Source organism: Entelurus aequoreus, linkage group LG05 (assembly GCF_033978785.1).
Source record: "Entelurus aequoreus isolate RoL-2023_Sb linkage group LG05, RoL_Eaeq_v1.1, whole genome shotgun sequence".
NCBI classification, from domain to species: domain Eukaryota; kingdom Metazoa; phylum Chordata; class Actinopteri; order Syngnathiformes; family Syngnathidae; genus Entelurus; species Entelurus aequoreus.
This window is the reverse complement of record NC_084735.1, coordinates 67,933,611-67,948,359: the sequence shown is the minus strand read 5'-3', so window position 1 is coordinate 67,948,359 and position 14,749 is coordinate 67,933,611.

Sequence of the window (14,749 nt, the reverse complement as noted above, 5' to 3'; positions counted from 1 at the left end):
TCACTAACTGCTTCTTTGCTTACACTTTTTACCATCCTATTTGTACATATCCTATTTGCTGATGTTGTAATGTTGTTGTTGTTGTTGTTGTTGTTATTGTTAGTGTTGTGTTTGCTGTTGTTGTTTTTGTCTCTCTGTCTTATTCTCCTCTTGTCGCCGCAATTTCCCCCTCTGTCTGCTTTTTTTTTATCTCTTTCTATCCTCTCCTGCTCTGGCCCGGCCGCACCAAATAATAATAATACATCCATTTAATAATGTCAAATACAAATAAGGCAACAAAAGAAGTATCCAACATTTCTCTTTTGTAAAATTACATTTGTACAGCCGATATGGGCATCTACACTACCGTTCAAAAGTTTGGGATCACCCAAACAATTTTGTGGAATAGCCTTCATTTCTAAGAACAAGAATAGACTGTCGAGTTTCAGATGAAAGTTCTCTTTTTCTGGCCATTTTGAGCATTTAATTGACCCCACAAATGTGATGCTCCAGAAACTCAATCTGCTCAAAGGAAGGTCAGTTTTGTAGCTTCTGTAACGAGCTAAACTGTTTTCAGATGTGTGAACATGATTGCACAAGGGTTTTCTAATCATCAATTAGCCTTCTGAGCCAATGAGCAAACACATTGTACCATTAGAACACTGGAGTGATAGTTGCTGGAAATGGGCCTCTATACACCTATGTAGATATTGCACCAAAAACCAGTCATTTGCAGCTAGAATAGTCATTTACCACATTAGCAATGTATAGAGTGTATTTCTTTAAAGTTAAGACTAGTTTAAAGTTATCTTCATTGAAAAGTACAGTGCTTTTCCTTCTAAAATAAGGACATTTCAATGTGACCCCAAACTTTTGAACGGTAGTGTACATCAACAATATGATTTGCCTGAGTATCTGGACAGGACAAAAAATAAAAAATAAATAAAATAATAAAATGATTGAGATTATTATTTTGGCCACAATCGTGCAGCCCTATCCACTACCCAGAGATGATCTATTGGATTTCGGTCTGGGTTTAGGCCTGACCATTCTGAAACACGATGCAACCAATGATCCACTCTACTGAAGGCTAATTTATTTTTAAAATGAAATGTTTCAAGTTGTAATAATCCAATTCAGAAACAAGTCCATGCAATATTTCCTTCCTCACATCCCATTTCCATTTCCCAGTGTGACACAGTTCCTAACAAGACTTTTCTTTCTGAAAGTGAAGGAGCACAAACCAGCCTTAGCGCATCACTGCTCCCCTTTATTACATACAGTATAAATATTCAGCAGCTGAAATGTGACGCGGAGTGATACTTCACAGCAATTGAAAGCTCTTCAGTATTGTCTCTCATGCTGGGCTGCTGCCTCCAAATGGAATTGGAGATGTGTGTGCATGACACCCCATTACATCCTTCACAGTAGAAAGGAGATAGAACCGAATTAGATGACAGTCAGTCGCCGCATCCTCGCCGAAAAAGCATCACCGCTTGTGTTGGGGAGTTGTTGATGGAGATGCCCGAATTTCCGAGTGCATGTGTTGATATATAGTTTTATACTTCTACTTTTTTATACCTTTCACCAATTTGTGTGTCTTATATTTACTACAGAGAAGCCTGTCATCGTTACTCGGTCATGTTCTCAATACTTTGTCCATATAAGGTCAGTTTCAGGCTGTCAGGTTGAAATGGCTGTCAAAGTATCCCAATGTGTAGGATTATATCCACAACCCTTTACTTTTTAGGTGAGATGCATGATTTATGATCTACAATAAACTTACAAGGAGCAGGGAAGCGAGGAAGCAGCAGACCACTCGGTGATGTAAACATAGGCACATACGCTTTTGATCACGGTGCCGCTATAAATTGTTTGAATGTGTTAGCGCTTATAATAACAATATCACCAATACTTGGTTAATATTCAAGTCACGAAAAGTAAATTGAGTATTGTTGGCGCTTTTTGAATGGTTAATTATTAGATTTTAACATTAACCAAGTATTGGTGATATTGTTATTATAAGCGCTAACACATACAAACAATGCATTATATATATATATATTTGACATTTATTTAGGTTTATATATTATTTAGAATGCATTATATATATATATATATATATATATATATATATATATATATATATATATATATATATATATATATATATATATATATATATATATATATATATATATATATATATTAATGTTAAAGTCATAATAAATAATAAATAAATCTAAATTAATGTAAATGGGAGCCAATGTGTATGTGTATATTTATATATGTATATATACATATATATACACATTTCATATATATATATATATATATATATATATATATATATATATATATATATATATATATATATATATATATATATATATATTTATTATCATCTTATTTTTTAATAAACATTTTCATTTGATAGGGAAATCATAATACAAGTACTGAGAAAACATACTTTTTTTAGTTTTATTTATATATATATATATATATATATATATATATATATATATATATATATATATATATATATATATATATATATATATATATATATATATATATATATATATATATATATATATATATATATATATATATATATACATATATCAGTTTTATCTGTAAAGGTTCTGAGGGTTACAAAAATGATTTTGATATTTTGCTTTTTCCATGTCCAAATGTCCAAGCAAAAATGGTCCAGAAACTAAAAGGTAATTGCTATTTTGGCCTGTTTTTTAATGCAGTGTAAAACAGTGAGTCTTTTAATGGCACTTTGATATGTACATGTAAAGTAGTCAGTGTGCAGCTTGTATAAGAGTGTAAATATACTGTCCCCTTTTAGACTTCGCTATTATTGTCATGTGAGTGCACAACTGAATGAAAATGTCCAAAATAGGACACATTAGCCATTTTCCCTCCCAGTTGTTATTGTTACCAAGTCTTTGGTGTGAAGTGGAGCATGGGTGTTAAACTGGTGTTTTCTCTCTCACACTCTCTCTGACACTGGTCATTAGAAGTTCAACATGGAACCTCATGGCAAAGAACTCTCTGTGGATCTAAAATAAAAATAAAAATGTTGCTCTACAAAAGATATCCCAGACGAGAAGAGAGTGCCAACCCCATTGGCAGAACAGGTCTCGCAATGGTCCTCCCAGGAAGCAGCGACATGTTTTTTTCAGTAGCTTTTGATGCTATCGTTATATTGTGATAATCAGAGGTGGGTAAACTACTCAATTTGAAAGTAAAAGTAAAAGTAAAAAGTAGAAATCAAAATAATTACTTGAGTTACAGTAAGTATTTCACAAAAAAAATACTCAAGTATTGCGTAACTTGTGAGTAACTTTTTATTTATTTAGAAGCTATTTTTAAAAGGTTCATTCATCCCACACACACTCTAACTTACGAGTATCGGCATTGCGATTACTTCCCATCTAACTACTTAGTATCAGATGGATGCCCAAATTTGTATTATTGCTCTAAAGTAATATGAAGAAGCCAAAAAACAGAAAAAATAGGGCTAAGTGCATTTAAACAGAAATCTTGCTTTTAACTATGCTATAACAGAAAATAACCAAATATTAACAGTAAAATAGCAAGTAGATTAATTTTTTTTTTTTTTAAATAAGGCAATGCTACCACATAGGTTAGCAGCCATATTACAAGCCTTTGTAACCGCTTTTTGAAAATGTTTGTATTATACCATACCATACCATACCAACTTTATCATTTACATACCAAAAAATATATTGTGATATTTGTTACTACAAGCTGCAATATACCGTATTTTTCGGGCAATAGAGTGCACCGGTATTTAAGCCGCACCCACCGAATTTTTTTATAAAAAAATACTTGTACATATATTAGCCGCACTGGACTATAAGCCACGAATATATACCAGTAAAAAATATGTAGTAAATGTTTATTTACATACCTTCATTGTTTTCAAACGGTGTCTGTAATACAGCAGTAAAACGACTGATCTAACAAAACAGAAGTCATCGTCATGGACCCACTACTGCAGAAGCTAGCTCTCTAGTCAGCGAAACAGACTCAATAACTCCACTGTGACATTTGGGTGAATTTACAAAACTGAAACAATACAAAAGAATGCCACTGTAAGTTAATAATACTAACACAGACACTTGTAAATGTGTTAGCATATTCGCTAATGTTAACGATGCTAGCTTGATTACGTTACGATAGCACATACAACTATGCATTGTACCATCCCTACACACATCACACATGGGACGGTTTAGTAAAAATAAATTGTTTTAGTTGTATTGTAAAACTTACAAATGTTGCTTGGAGTGATTAATGAAGAATCATTTTGAGCAGGAATGCTGGATGAATAGTAGACATAGGGACATATCCTTCTGATTCAAGGTATGAAACAGGAAGTACGTTTTCATTCTGTAGCACCTGCAGTGAGAACATTTGTCTTGAAGATGGCGCCATTGCACAAATAATAGCACAAATAATAACACACTTTTTTCAGTGTCTCTGTTTGTGTAATATGAAAACTATTTGTTGAATACAAAACATTATGGCCGCCAGCGTTGAAAAATCCATAAATTAGCTGAAACGTTTTATAAGCCGCAGAGTTCAAAGCGTGGGGGGAAAAAGTATTAGCTTGTGGTATGGAAAATACGGCATATTGCGATATACTGTAGATTTTAGGCATTATTGCCCATCCTTACTGTACACTGACTACTTTAAAAATCTATCAAAGTGTAATTTCCTACAAAAAAAAAGAAAAAAAAAAAGAAATACAATGAAATATTTGTATATCAAATCAAATCAAACTTTAATTATTTATAACACTCAGATAGGCTCCAGCACCCCCCGCAACCCTGAAAGGGACAAGCGGTAGAAAATGGATGAATGGATGGATGGACTTTTCATACACAGACGTTTGGCAAACACAAAGTGCTGTATCAAAAAGAAAAAAAAAGAAGAGAAGAAAACACACACACACGCACACTCACACACACACACACACGCACACACACACACACACACACACACACACACACACACATACACACACACACACACACACACTACTGACATTATCAAAGCAAAATCAAAACATGGCATGGCACAGAGGATTTGAGGGAAAAATGCCACCTTTGAGGCATCCTTGCTGGAGAATAACTAAAATTAACGTCATCTAAAAATATTGTATACAACATATGCCGCCACACCGAGAGGGACAGGCGGTAGAAAATGGGGTCGCGGGGGGTGCTGGAGCCTATCTCAGCTGCTTCCGCCCGAATGCAGCTGAGATGGATGGATATGTGAAAAATAAAAGATAAATAATATAATATTACATTAATAAGTTAATAACAAATTAACATTGTCAAAATAATAGTAGTAAAAACAATAATTTAGATACTGTAAAAAACAACACAATAAAATAATAAAACAACATAAGGGTTTAAGATGATTAGTAAAAAGCCTGACTAAATAAAGTGTTTTTCACCTTTTTTTGTTTGAATGTCATGTCATGATCCATGGTCCGGATCATGTTTTTGTGTTTTCTGTTAATTTTGGACTCCTTTTGTTATTTGTTGTGCTCCTGTGAGTTTGTTTTGGTTGTCATGGTCACTCTTTGTGTGCACCTGTCTCTGATTAGTGCTCGCCCGCTCACCTGCTTCCCGAGCGCTAATCAGAGGCATTATTTAAGTTGCCTTTGCCAGTCACTCGTCCTGCTCTCATTGTGTTTGCTCCATGCACTTGTCACGTGAGTTTTTGAGTTCTAGTGTTCCTTGTCTTTTGCCTATGCTAAGTAATAAGTTCCTTAACTTCCCGTGCGCTCTGCACGCATCCTTGTTGTTTTTGTTTATTGGATGATTTATGATAGATAAATCACTTCCTACCTTACGCCTTCGTCCGGAGCCGTTCCTTTGCATTGGGAGAACAACCGCGCAGCAAGCTGCGACCCCCCGTGTTCGTGACAGAATGAGAGCAGCAACCGTTCTCCCGCAAATGGACCAGAGGGAGATGGATGAAGGTACGCGCATGGTGTTGCGAGCGATGGAAGTGGAGACGCTTCACTATTCGACGGAGGAGAGGTCGAACCTTATGTGGGGACCTGGAGGCTCCCTTATCCCCATCGACTCCCTCTGGTCCGAAGACATCGCCGCTACACAGCAGTACCGGACGCGCAGGCAAAGGCGGAAGCCGTCCAGAAGGGCTTCGCCTCGCCGTCAGAACGCGTCACTCCCGCAAGCTCCTCCCCCGGACCGAAGCAAGTTGCAGGCAGCCCAGTATCCTTCCCCCGATGACGTCACTCCGTCCACGGCTGATGACGTCATGGCCCAGAATTTTTTTTTTCTGAATTCTGTCTCCTTGCGTCAACAACCTCCTAAAGACTTTAATTCTAAAATTATACCTTGTCAGGACATTCTTTTGAAATTTAGATGTCAGCCACAGTCTCCTTCTGAGTGCCAAGCTCCGCCCCCTAGGACTCTAGCCCCGCCCACGTCAGTGACTTTTTCCTCTCATCCTCCCAAAAGACCTCAGGTGGGGGGTGGGAAAAGACATTTTGGACAATTTAGAGGGGAGGATTTTGCCCCCTTCCTGACTTCCCGCCACCCACCCGTAAAGACTGTTCCAGACCGCAAGCAGCGCGTCTGGTATCCGCCCCTTGAGGGGGGGGCTGGGGCCGGGAGCTGTGCTGGTGGGGCTGCTCGGCTGCGCCCAGCCAGGCAGCAACCTCCATCCCGGCCGCCACCACCAGTCTTTCGGCCTGCCAAGCCGCAACCCCCAGCGAGACCACCTCTGCCATGCTCATGGCTAACCTCAGCCCGGGTGGGCCTGCAGACGCCACCAGCATCTCCGGTGGGCCTGCAGACGCCACCAGCATCTCCGGTGGGCCTGCAGACGCCGCCAGCATCTCCGGTGGGCCTGCAGACGCCGCCAGCATCTCCGGTGGGCCTGCAGACGCCGCCAGCATCTCCGGTGGGCCTGCAGACGCCACCATCTCCAGTTCCTGTACCTGCTCCTCGGCTGGCACCCGTGCCTGCACCCCGGCTGGCACCCGTGCCTGCACCCCGGCTGGCACCCGTGCCTGCACCCCGGCAGGCACCCGTGCCTGCACCCCGACAGGCACCCGTACCTGCACCCCGACAGGCACCCGTACCTGCTCCTCGGCAGACGCCTGCACCTGCTCCTCGGCAGACGCCTGCACCTGCTCCTCGGCAGACGCCTGCACCTGCTCCTCGGCAGACGCCTGCACCTCCTCCTCGGCAGACGCCTGCACCTCCTCCTCGGCAGACGCCTGCACCTCCTCCTCGGCAGACGCCTGCACCTCCTCCTCGGCAGACGCCTGCACCTGCTCCTCGGCAGACGCCTGCACCTGCTCCTCGGCAGACGCCTGCACCTGCTCCTCGGCAGACGCCTGCACCTGCTCCTCGGCAGACGCCTGCACCTGCTCCTCGGCAGACGCCTGCACCTGCTCCTCGGCAGACGCCTGCACCTGCTCCTCGGCAGACGCCTGCACCTGCTCCTCGGCAGACGCCTGCACCTGCTCCTCGGCAGACGCCTGCACCTGCTCCTCGGCAGACGCCTGCACCTGCTCCTCGGCAGACGCCTGCACCTGCTCCTCGGCAGACGCCTGCACCTCCTCCTCGGCAGACGCCTGCACCTGCTCCTCGGCTGACGCCTGCACCTGCTCCTCGGCTGACGCCTGCACCTGCTCCTCGGCAGACGCCTGCACCTGCTCCTCGGCTGACGCCTGCACCTCGGCAGACGCCTGCGCCTGCACCTCGGCAGACGCCGGTGGTACCTGCACCTCGGCAGACGCCGGTGGTACCTGCACCACGCCAGACGCCGGTGGTACCTGCAAGCACGCCAGACTCGCCGGTGGTACCTGCAATCACGCCAGACTCGCCGGTGGTACCTGCAATCACGCCAGACTCGCAAGTGCCTGCTGCCACGCCTGCCATGACGGCGCCGGTGCCTGCTGCCACGCCTGCCATGACGGCGCCGACACGCCCACCTCCTCGTCGACCACGGATGTGGCCGCTCCCTGGTCGTCCGCCTCGCCAAGTGCGCCCACCTCCCCGTCGGCCACGAATGTGGCCATTCCCTGGTCGCCCGCCTCGCTTGCTGCAGCGGCGTTCCACTCGCCGCCGCCACTTGACTTTGCCTCGGTGGATTCGGGGACACTTGGCCTGGCGACCCACCTCCAAGTCCTCCCTCCGCCCGCCCGTGACTTTTGACCCTGCTTGTTTTTTGTTTTTGTTTCCATATGGACATCTGGTATCTGTCCTTGAGGAGGGGGTACTGTCATGATCCATGGTCCGGATCATGTTTTTGTGTTTTCTGTTAATTTTGGACTCCTTTTGTTATTTGTTGTGCTCCTGTGAGTTTGTTTTGGTTGTCATGGTCACTCTTTGTGTGCACCTGTCTCTGATTAGTGCTCGCCCGCTCACCTGCTTCCCGAGCGCTAATCAGAGGCATTATTTAAGTTGCCTTTGCCAGTCACTCGTCCTGCTCTCATTGTGTTTGCTCCATGCACTTGTCACGTGAGTTTTTGAGTTCTAGTGTTCCTTGTCTTTTGCCTATGCTAAGTAATAAGTTCCTTAACTTCCCGTGCGCTCTGCACGCATCCTTGTTGTTTTTGTTTATTGGATGATTTATGATAGATAAATCACTTCCTACCTTACGCCTTCGTCCGGAGCCGTTCCTTTGCATTGGGAGAACAACCGCGCAGCAAGCTGCGACCCCCCGTGTTCGTGACATGTCAACTGTCTCTGCAGTACAGAGGCTCTCTGGCAGGCTGTTCCACAGGTGTGGCCCATAATGGCTAAATGCTGCCTAACCGTGGGCCTTTGTTCTAGTATTTGGTAAAGCTAAAAGGCCAGTGCCAGTGGACTTCAGGATCCGCAAGTGTTGATACGGTAAGAGCAGGTCAGATAGATAAGAAGATGCAAGGCCATTGAGACATTTAAAAACGAATAATATCATTTTAAAATCAACCCTTTAAAACTGGTGTAATGTGCTCCCGCCCTCAGGTCCTCGTCAGCAAGCGTCCAGCTGAGTTTTATAATAATTTTAGATTCATATTTGCTTTTTGGGAAGACCGGAGAGTAGCGGGTAGGCTCTGGGTATGTTCTTAAATTGATAGAAAATATATTTGCAATATTTTTAATATTTGGGATAAAAGTCAAATTTGTATCTAAATGTTCACATGGATGTCCTTGAGAATTTGGAAGATAAAAAACGGTAACGACAACAAAGAAATTGCTAAAAGCGGTCTTTGTCAACATTTAATAATGTTTAACATTTACACTTGCCTGTAATGGGGTGGCGACTTGTCCAGGGTGTACCCCGCCTTCCGCCCGAATGCAGCTGAGATAGGCTCCAGCACCCCCCGCAACCCCGAAAGGGACAAGTGGTAGAAAATGGATGGATGGATGGATTTACATTTGCATCATATGTACGACTTCTATTTGCACTTGCACGACAATGTTAAAATAGTATTAGGTGATTTAAGTGTCATTGGTTTCTATAAAAAAACACACCATTTGTCACTTTCTTTCATTTTGGGCTGGCCAGTGTTGTGAAGATTACTTTTAAAAAGTAATTAATTATATGTATTTGTTACTTTACCAAAAAAGTAATTCAGTACTGACAGAATTACTCTTCCATAATTACTAGGGAAAGTAATGAATACCTTACCTAAAACATTAAAAAAAAACTTCAAATATACATATTAGGGGTGGGAGAAAAAATCGATTCGAATTCGAATCGCGATTCTGACGTTGTGCGATTCAGAATCGATTCTCATTTTTAAAAAATCGATTTTAATTTTTTTTTAAATATTTTTTTTATTATGTTTTTTATTTTTTATTTTTTTATTAATCAATCCAATTCCAAAACCAAACCTGACCCAGCAACACTCAGAACTGCAATAAACAGAGCAATGAGAGGAGACACAAACACGACACAGAACAAACCAAAAGTAGTAAAACAAAAATGAATATTATCAACAACAGTATCAATATTAGTTACAATTTCAACATAGCAGTGATTAAAAGTCCCTCATTGACATTATCATTAGACATTAAAATAAAAAAGAACAGTAGTGTCACAGTGGCTTACACTTGCATCGCATCTCATAAACTTGACAACACACTGTGTCCAATATTTTCACAACGATAAAATAAGTCATATTTTTGGTTCATTTAATAGTTAAAACAAATGTACATTATTGCAAACAGTTGATAAAACATTGTCCTTAACAATTATAAAAGTTTTTTACAAAAATCTACTACTCTGCTTGCATGTCAGCAGACTGGGGTAGATCCTCCTGAAATCCTATGTATTGAATGAATAGAGAATCCTTTTGAATCTTGGCAAAAATCTTAGCCACACGATTATCAAAAGTAATAGGAAAATGAATTCATACTGACCAAACTGGTCGACAATCTTCAGACAATACAAGGAAATTGTTTAATGTTATTTACTATGCTAGAAGTCTCCCTTATCCCACAGCAGTATGTACTGTTGATGCGGAGAAGGCATTCGACCGCATAAACTGGTCATTTATGTTTTGCACATTACGTAAATTTGGATTTGGAGATAATTTTGTACAATGGATTAAGATGCTTTATACAAGGCCCATGGCATCAGTCAAAACCAATAATCATAGTTCAGAACCTTTTTTGTTAAAAAGAGGAGTAAAACAGGGATGTCCTGCATCTGGATTATTATTTAATTTGGTTATTGAACCCTTAGCTGCAAAAATAAGAAGTGAAAATAATATTCATGGTATAAAAATTGGCTCTCAGTATAATAAGCTATCGATGTATTGTGACGACATAACTTTTTTACCTGTCACATGTTAACTCCTCTCTTCTTTATATCAATAATGTCATCACTGAATATGACTGTTTATCAGGGTATAAAGTTAATTGGGACAAATGTGACATATTACCACTTAATAAACACTGCAAGAAATTACAAGTTCAGAACTCCAAAATTAAATTGTATTGCATTATTATGGTATTGTTGTGTATTGTTTAAAAAAAAAAAAAAAATCGTTTTTGAATCGAGAATCGTTTTGAATTGAAAAAAAAATCGATTTTGAATCGAATCGTGACCCCTAGAATCGATTTTGAATCAAATCGTGGGACACCCAAAGATTCCCAGCCCTAATATATATATATATATATATATATATATATATATATATATATATATATATATATATATATATATATATATATATATATATATATATATATATATATATATATATATATATATATATTTATATCATATGCAGCTGAGAGCTGCCTCATATGAGAGTACAGGGTGTGTGTGTGTGTGTGTGTGTGTGTGCTTTTAAAAGGCAGAGCCTGTCACATAGTGGCGTGTGATGTCATCGGGGGTTTCAACAGAGCTGCGTTTGTTACTTTTAGCAGCAGCAGATTATTAAGTTAAGTTAAAGTTAAAGTACCAATGATTGTCACACACACGCCAGGTGTGGCGAAATTATTCTCTGCAGTTGACCCATCACCCTTGATCACCCCCTGGGAGGTGAGGGGAGCAGTGAGCTGCAGTGGTGGCCGCGCTCGGGAATCATTTTGGTGATTTAACCCCCAATTCCAACCCTTGATGCTGAGTGCCAAGCAGGGAGGTAATGGGTCCCATTTTTCTAGTCTTTGGTATGACTCGGCCGGGGTTTGAACCCACAACCTACCGATCTCAGGTCAGCTCTTATGAATCTTTTCACTGCATTGTGTTACCTCTGGTTAATAAATAGATCCAATGTGCGTTGACGGCTGTCATATCTTCTTTTCAACAAACGGTCTATTGTTTGGATGACACGTTTGTCGCTTTAATCAGTGATTTGTTCTTGGTTATTCCCATCGACTACGTGGGCGTAGGTCGTTGTCTTCTGTGTCACGGTGTGATGTCTTGTTTTTGACATAAAACCACTTCAAAAAAGTATCGTGTCATGTTACTTTTGGCCTTGTAACGGACCCAAAAGTAATTAATTAGACTACTCGTTACTAGTAAAAGTAACGGCCTTACTAAAGCAGTTATTATGAACACTGGGGCTGACAAATAAGAAGGAAGGCAGACATGTTTTAAATATGATTGGTGGTTAACATGGCGCCCGCTGAGTGGATTTACTGTACAGTTCACACAGCAACAATTCGGCCTCCACACTGGAGGAGCTTAAAGGCCTACTGAAATGATTTTTTTTTTATTTAAACGGGGATAGCAGATCCATTCTATGTGTCATACTTGATAATTTCGCGATAGTGCCATATTTTTGCTGAAAAGATTTAGTAGAGAACATCGACGATAAAGTTCGCAACTTTTGGTCGCTGATAAAAAAAGCCTTGCCTGTACCGGAAGTAGCGTGACGTCACAAGTTGAAAGGCTCCTCACATTTCCCCATTGTTTACACCAGCAGCGAGAGCGATTCGGACCGAGAAAGCGACAATTAACCCATTAATTTGAGCCAGGATGAAAGATTTGTGGATGAGGCACGTGAGAGTGAAGGACTAGAGTGCAGTACAGGACGCATCTTTCGCTCTGACCGTAACTTAGGTACAAGCTGGCTTATTGGATTCCACACTCTCTCCTTTTTCTATTGCAGATCACGGATTTGTATTTTAAACCACCTCGGATACTATATCCTCTTGAAAATGAGAGTTGAGAACGCGAAATGGACATTCACAGTGACTTTTATCTTTTATCTCCATGACATTTCATCGGCGAAGCACTTTAGCTACGGAGCTAACGTTATAGCATCGTGCTTAAGTGCTTAAATGCAGATAGAAACAAAAGAAATAAACCCCTGACTGGAAGGATAGACAGAAAATCAACAATACTATTAAACCATGGACATGTAAATACACGGTTAATGCTTTCCAGGCTGGCGAAGCTTAACAATGCTGTTGCTAACGACGCCATTGAAGCTAACTTAGCAACGGGACCTCACAGAGCTATGCTAAAAACATTAGCTATCCACCTACGCCAGCCCTCATCTGCTCATCAACACCCGTGCTCACCTGCGTTCCAGCGATCGACGGAACGACGATCATAGATGCGGTCGGCGGCCCGGAGACGGAGGAAGTCAAGGTGAGGTCGGCGGCTAGCGTGTCTGCTATCCATCTCAAAGTCCTCCTTGTTGTGTTGCTGTAGCCCGCCACTAATACACAGATCCCACCTACAACTTTCTTCTTTGCAGTCTTCATTGTTCATTAAACATATTGCAAAAGATTCACCAACACAGATGTCCAGAATACTGTGGAATTTTGAGATGAAAACAGAGTTTTTTGTATTGGATTCAATGGTGTACCAATATTTCCGGTTCAACGATTGACGTCACACGCATACGTCATCCTTTCAGCAAAAATATGGCAATATCGCGAAATGATCATGTATGACACATAGAATGGATCTGCTATCCCCGTTTAAATAAAAAAAAATCATTTCAGTAGGCCTTTAACAAGATGATTAATAAGAAACTACAGAGAGGATAATGTAATAATATCTGTCAGTGTGTCAGCATCGTCACAGTCTCTACACGACACGTAAGAGGAGGGCGGATCGATCCATAATTTATTGGCGTTGATACCAAGGGAAGTATCAGTCAATGATCAATAGAGTGATTAGGTAAATATTTGTATTATCTCTAGATATTTTTTTATTGTTTTTGTCCACGTTTAAAAGCTGATGAAATAATTCCTTGGACACAAAAAACTTTGAGGGGAAAAAAAATAGTAGTATTTTTTGCTTCTGTCGAGTTTGTGTGTACTAGTTTTAGTGCCTCAGACTGGAAGTCTCTGCAGAGAGTGGAAGGATAGACAGAAAATCAACAATACTATTAAACCATGGACATGTAAATACACGGTTAATGTTTTCCAGCTTGGCGAAGCTTAACAATGCTGTTGCTAACAACGCCATTGAAGTTAACTTAGCAATGGGACCTCACAGAGCTATGATAAAAACATTAGCGCTCCACCTACGCCAGCCAGCCCTCATCTGTTCATCAACACCCGTGCTCACCTGCGTTCCAGCGATCGACGGAAGGACGAAGGACTTCACCCGATCATCCGTGCGGTCGGCGGCTAGCGTCGGATAGCGTGTCTGCTATCCAAGTCAAAGTCCTCCTGGTTGTGTTGCTACAGCCAGCCGCTAATACACAGATCCCACAAACAACTTTCTTCTTTGCAGTCTTCATTGTTCATTAAACAAATTACAAAAGATTCACCAACACAGATGTCCCGAATACTGTGGAATTTTGAGATGAAAACCGAGCTTTTTTGTATTGGATTCAATGGTGTCCGAATACTTCCGTTTAACTATTGACGTCACGCGCATACGTCATCATACATAGACGTTTTCAAGCGGAAGTTTAGCGGGAAATTTAAAATTGCACTTTATAAGTTAACCCGGCCTTATTGGCATGTGTTGCAATGTTAAGATTTCATCATTAATATATAAACTATCAGACTGCGTGGTCGGTAGTAGTGGGTTTCAGTAGGCCTTTAATGGTTGCAGCGTGGGTGTCTCGGTGCATATAACTGTCAAGGAGGCGGGTCAAAAGTTGCCGGAGAAAGACTTATCTATTTTTTGTTCTTTTTGCTGCCCACTCATATCATTGTTGCAGTAAAACGTGTGACTTTTTGGCTTTCTTCCTCTCCATACATGCAGAATGTACTGTATTACAGACTAATAAGTGAAGTGAATTATATTTATATAGCGCTTTTCTCCAGTGACT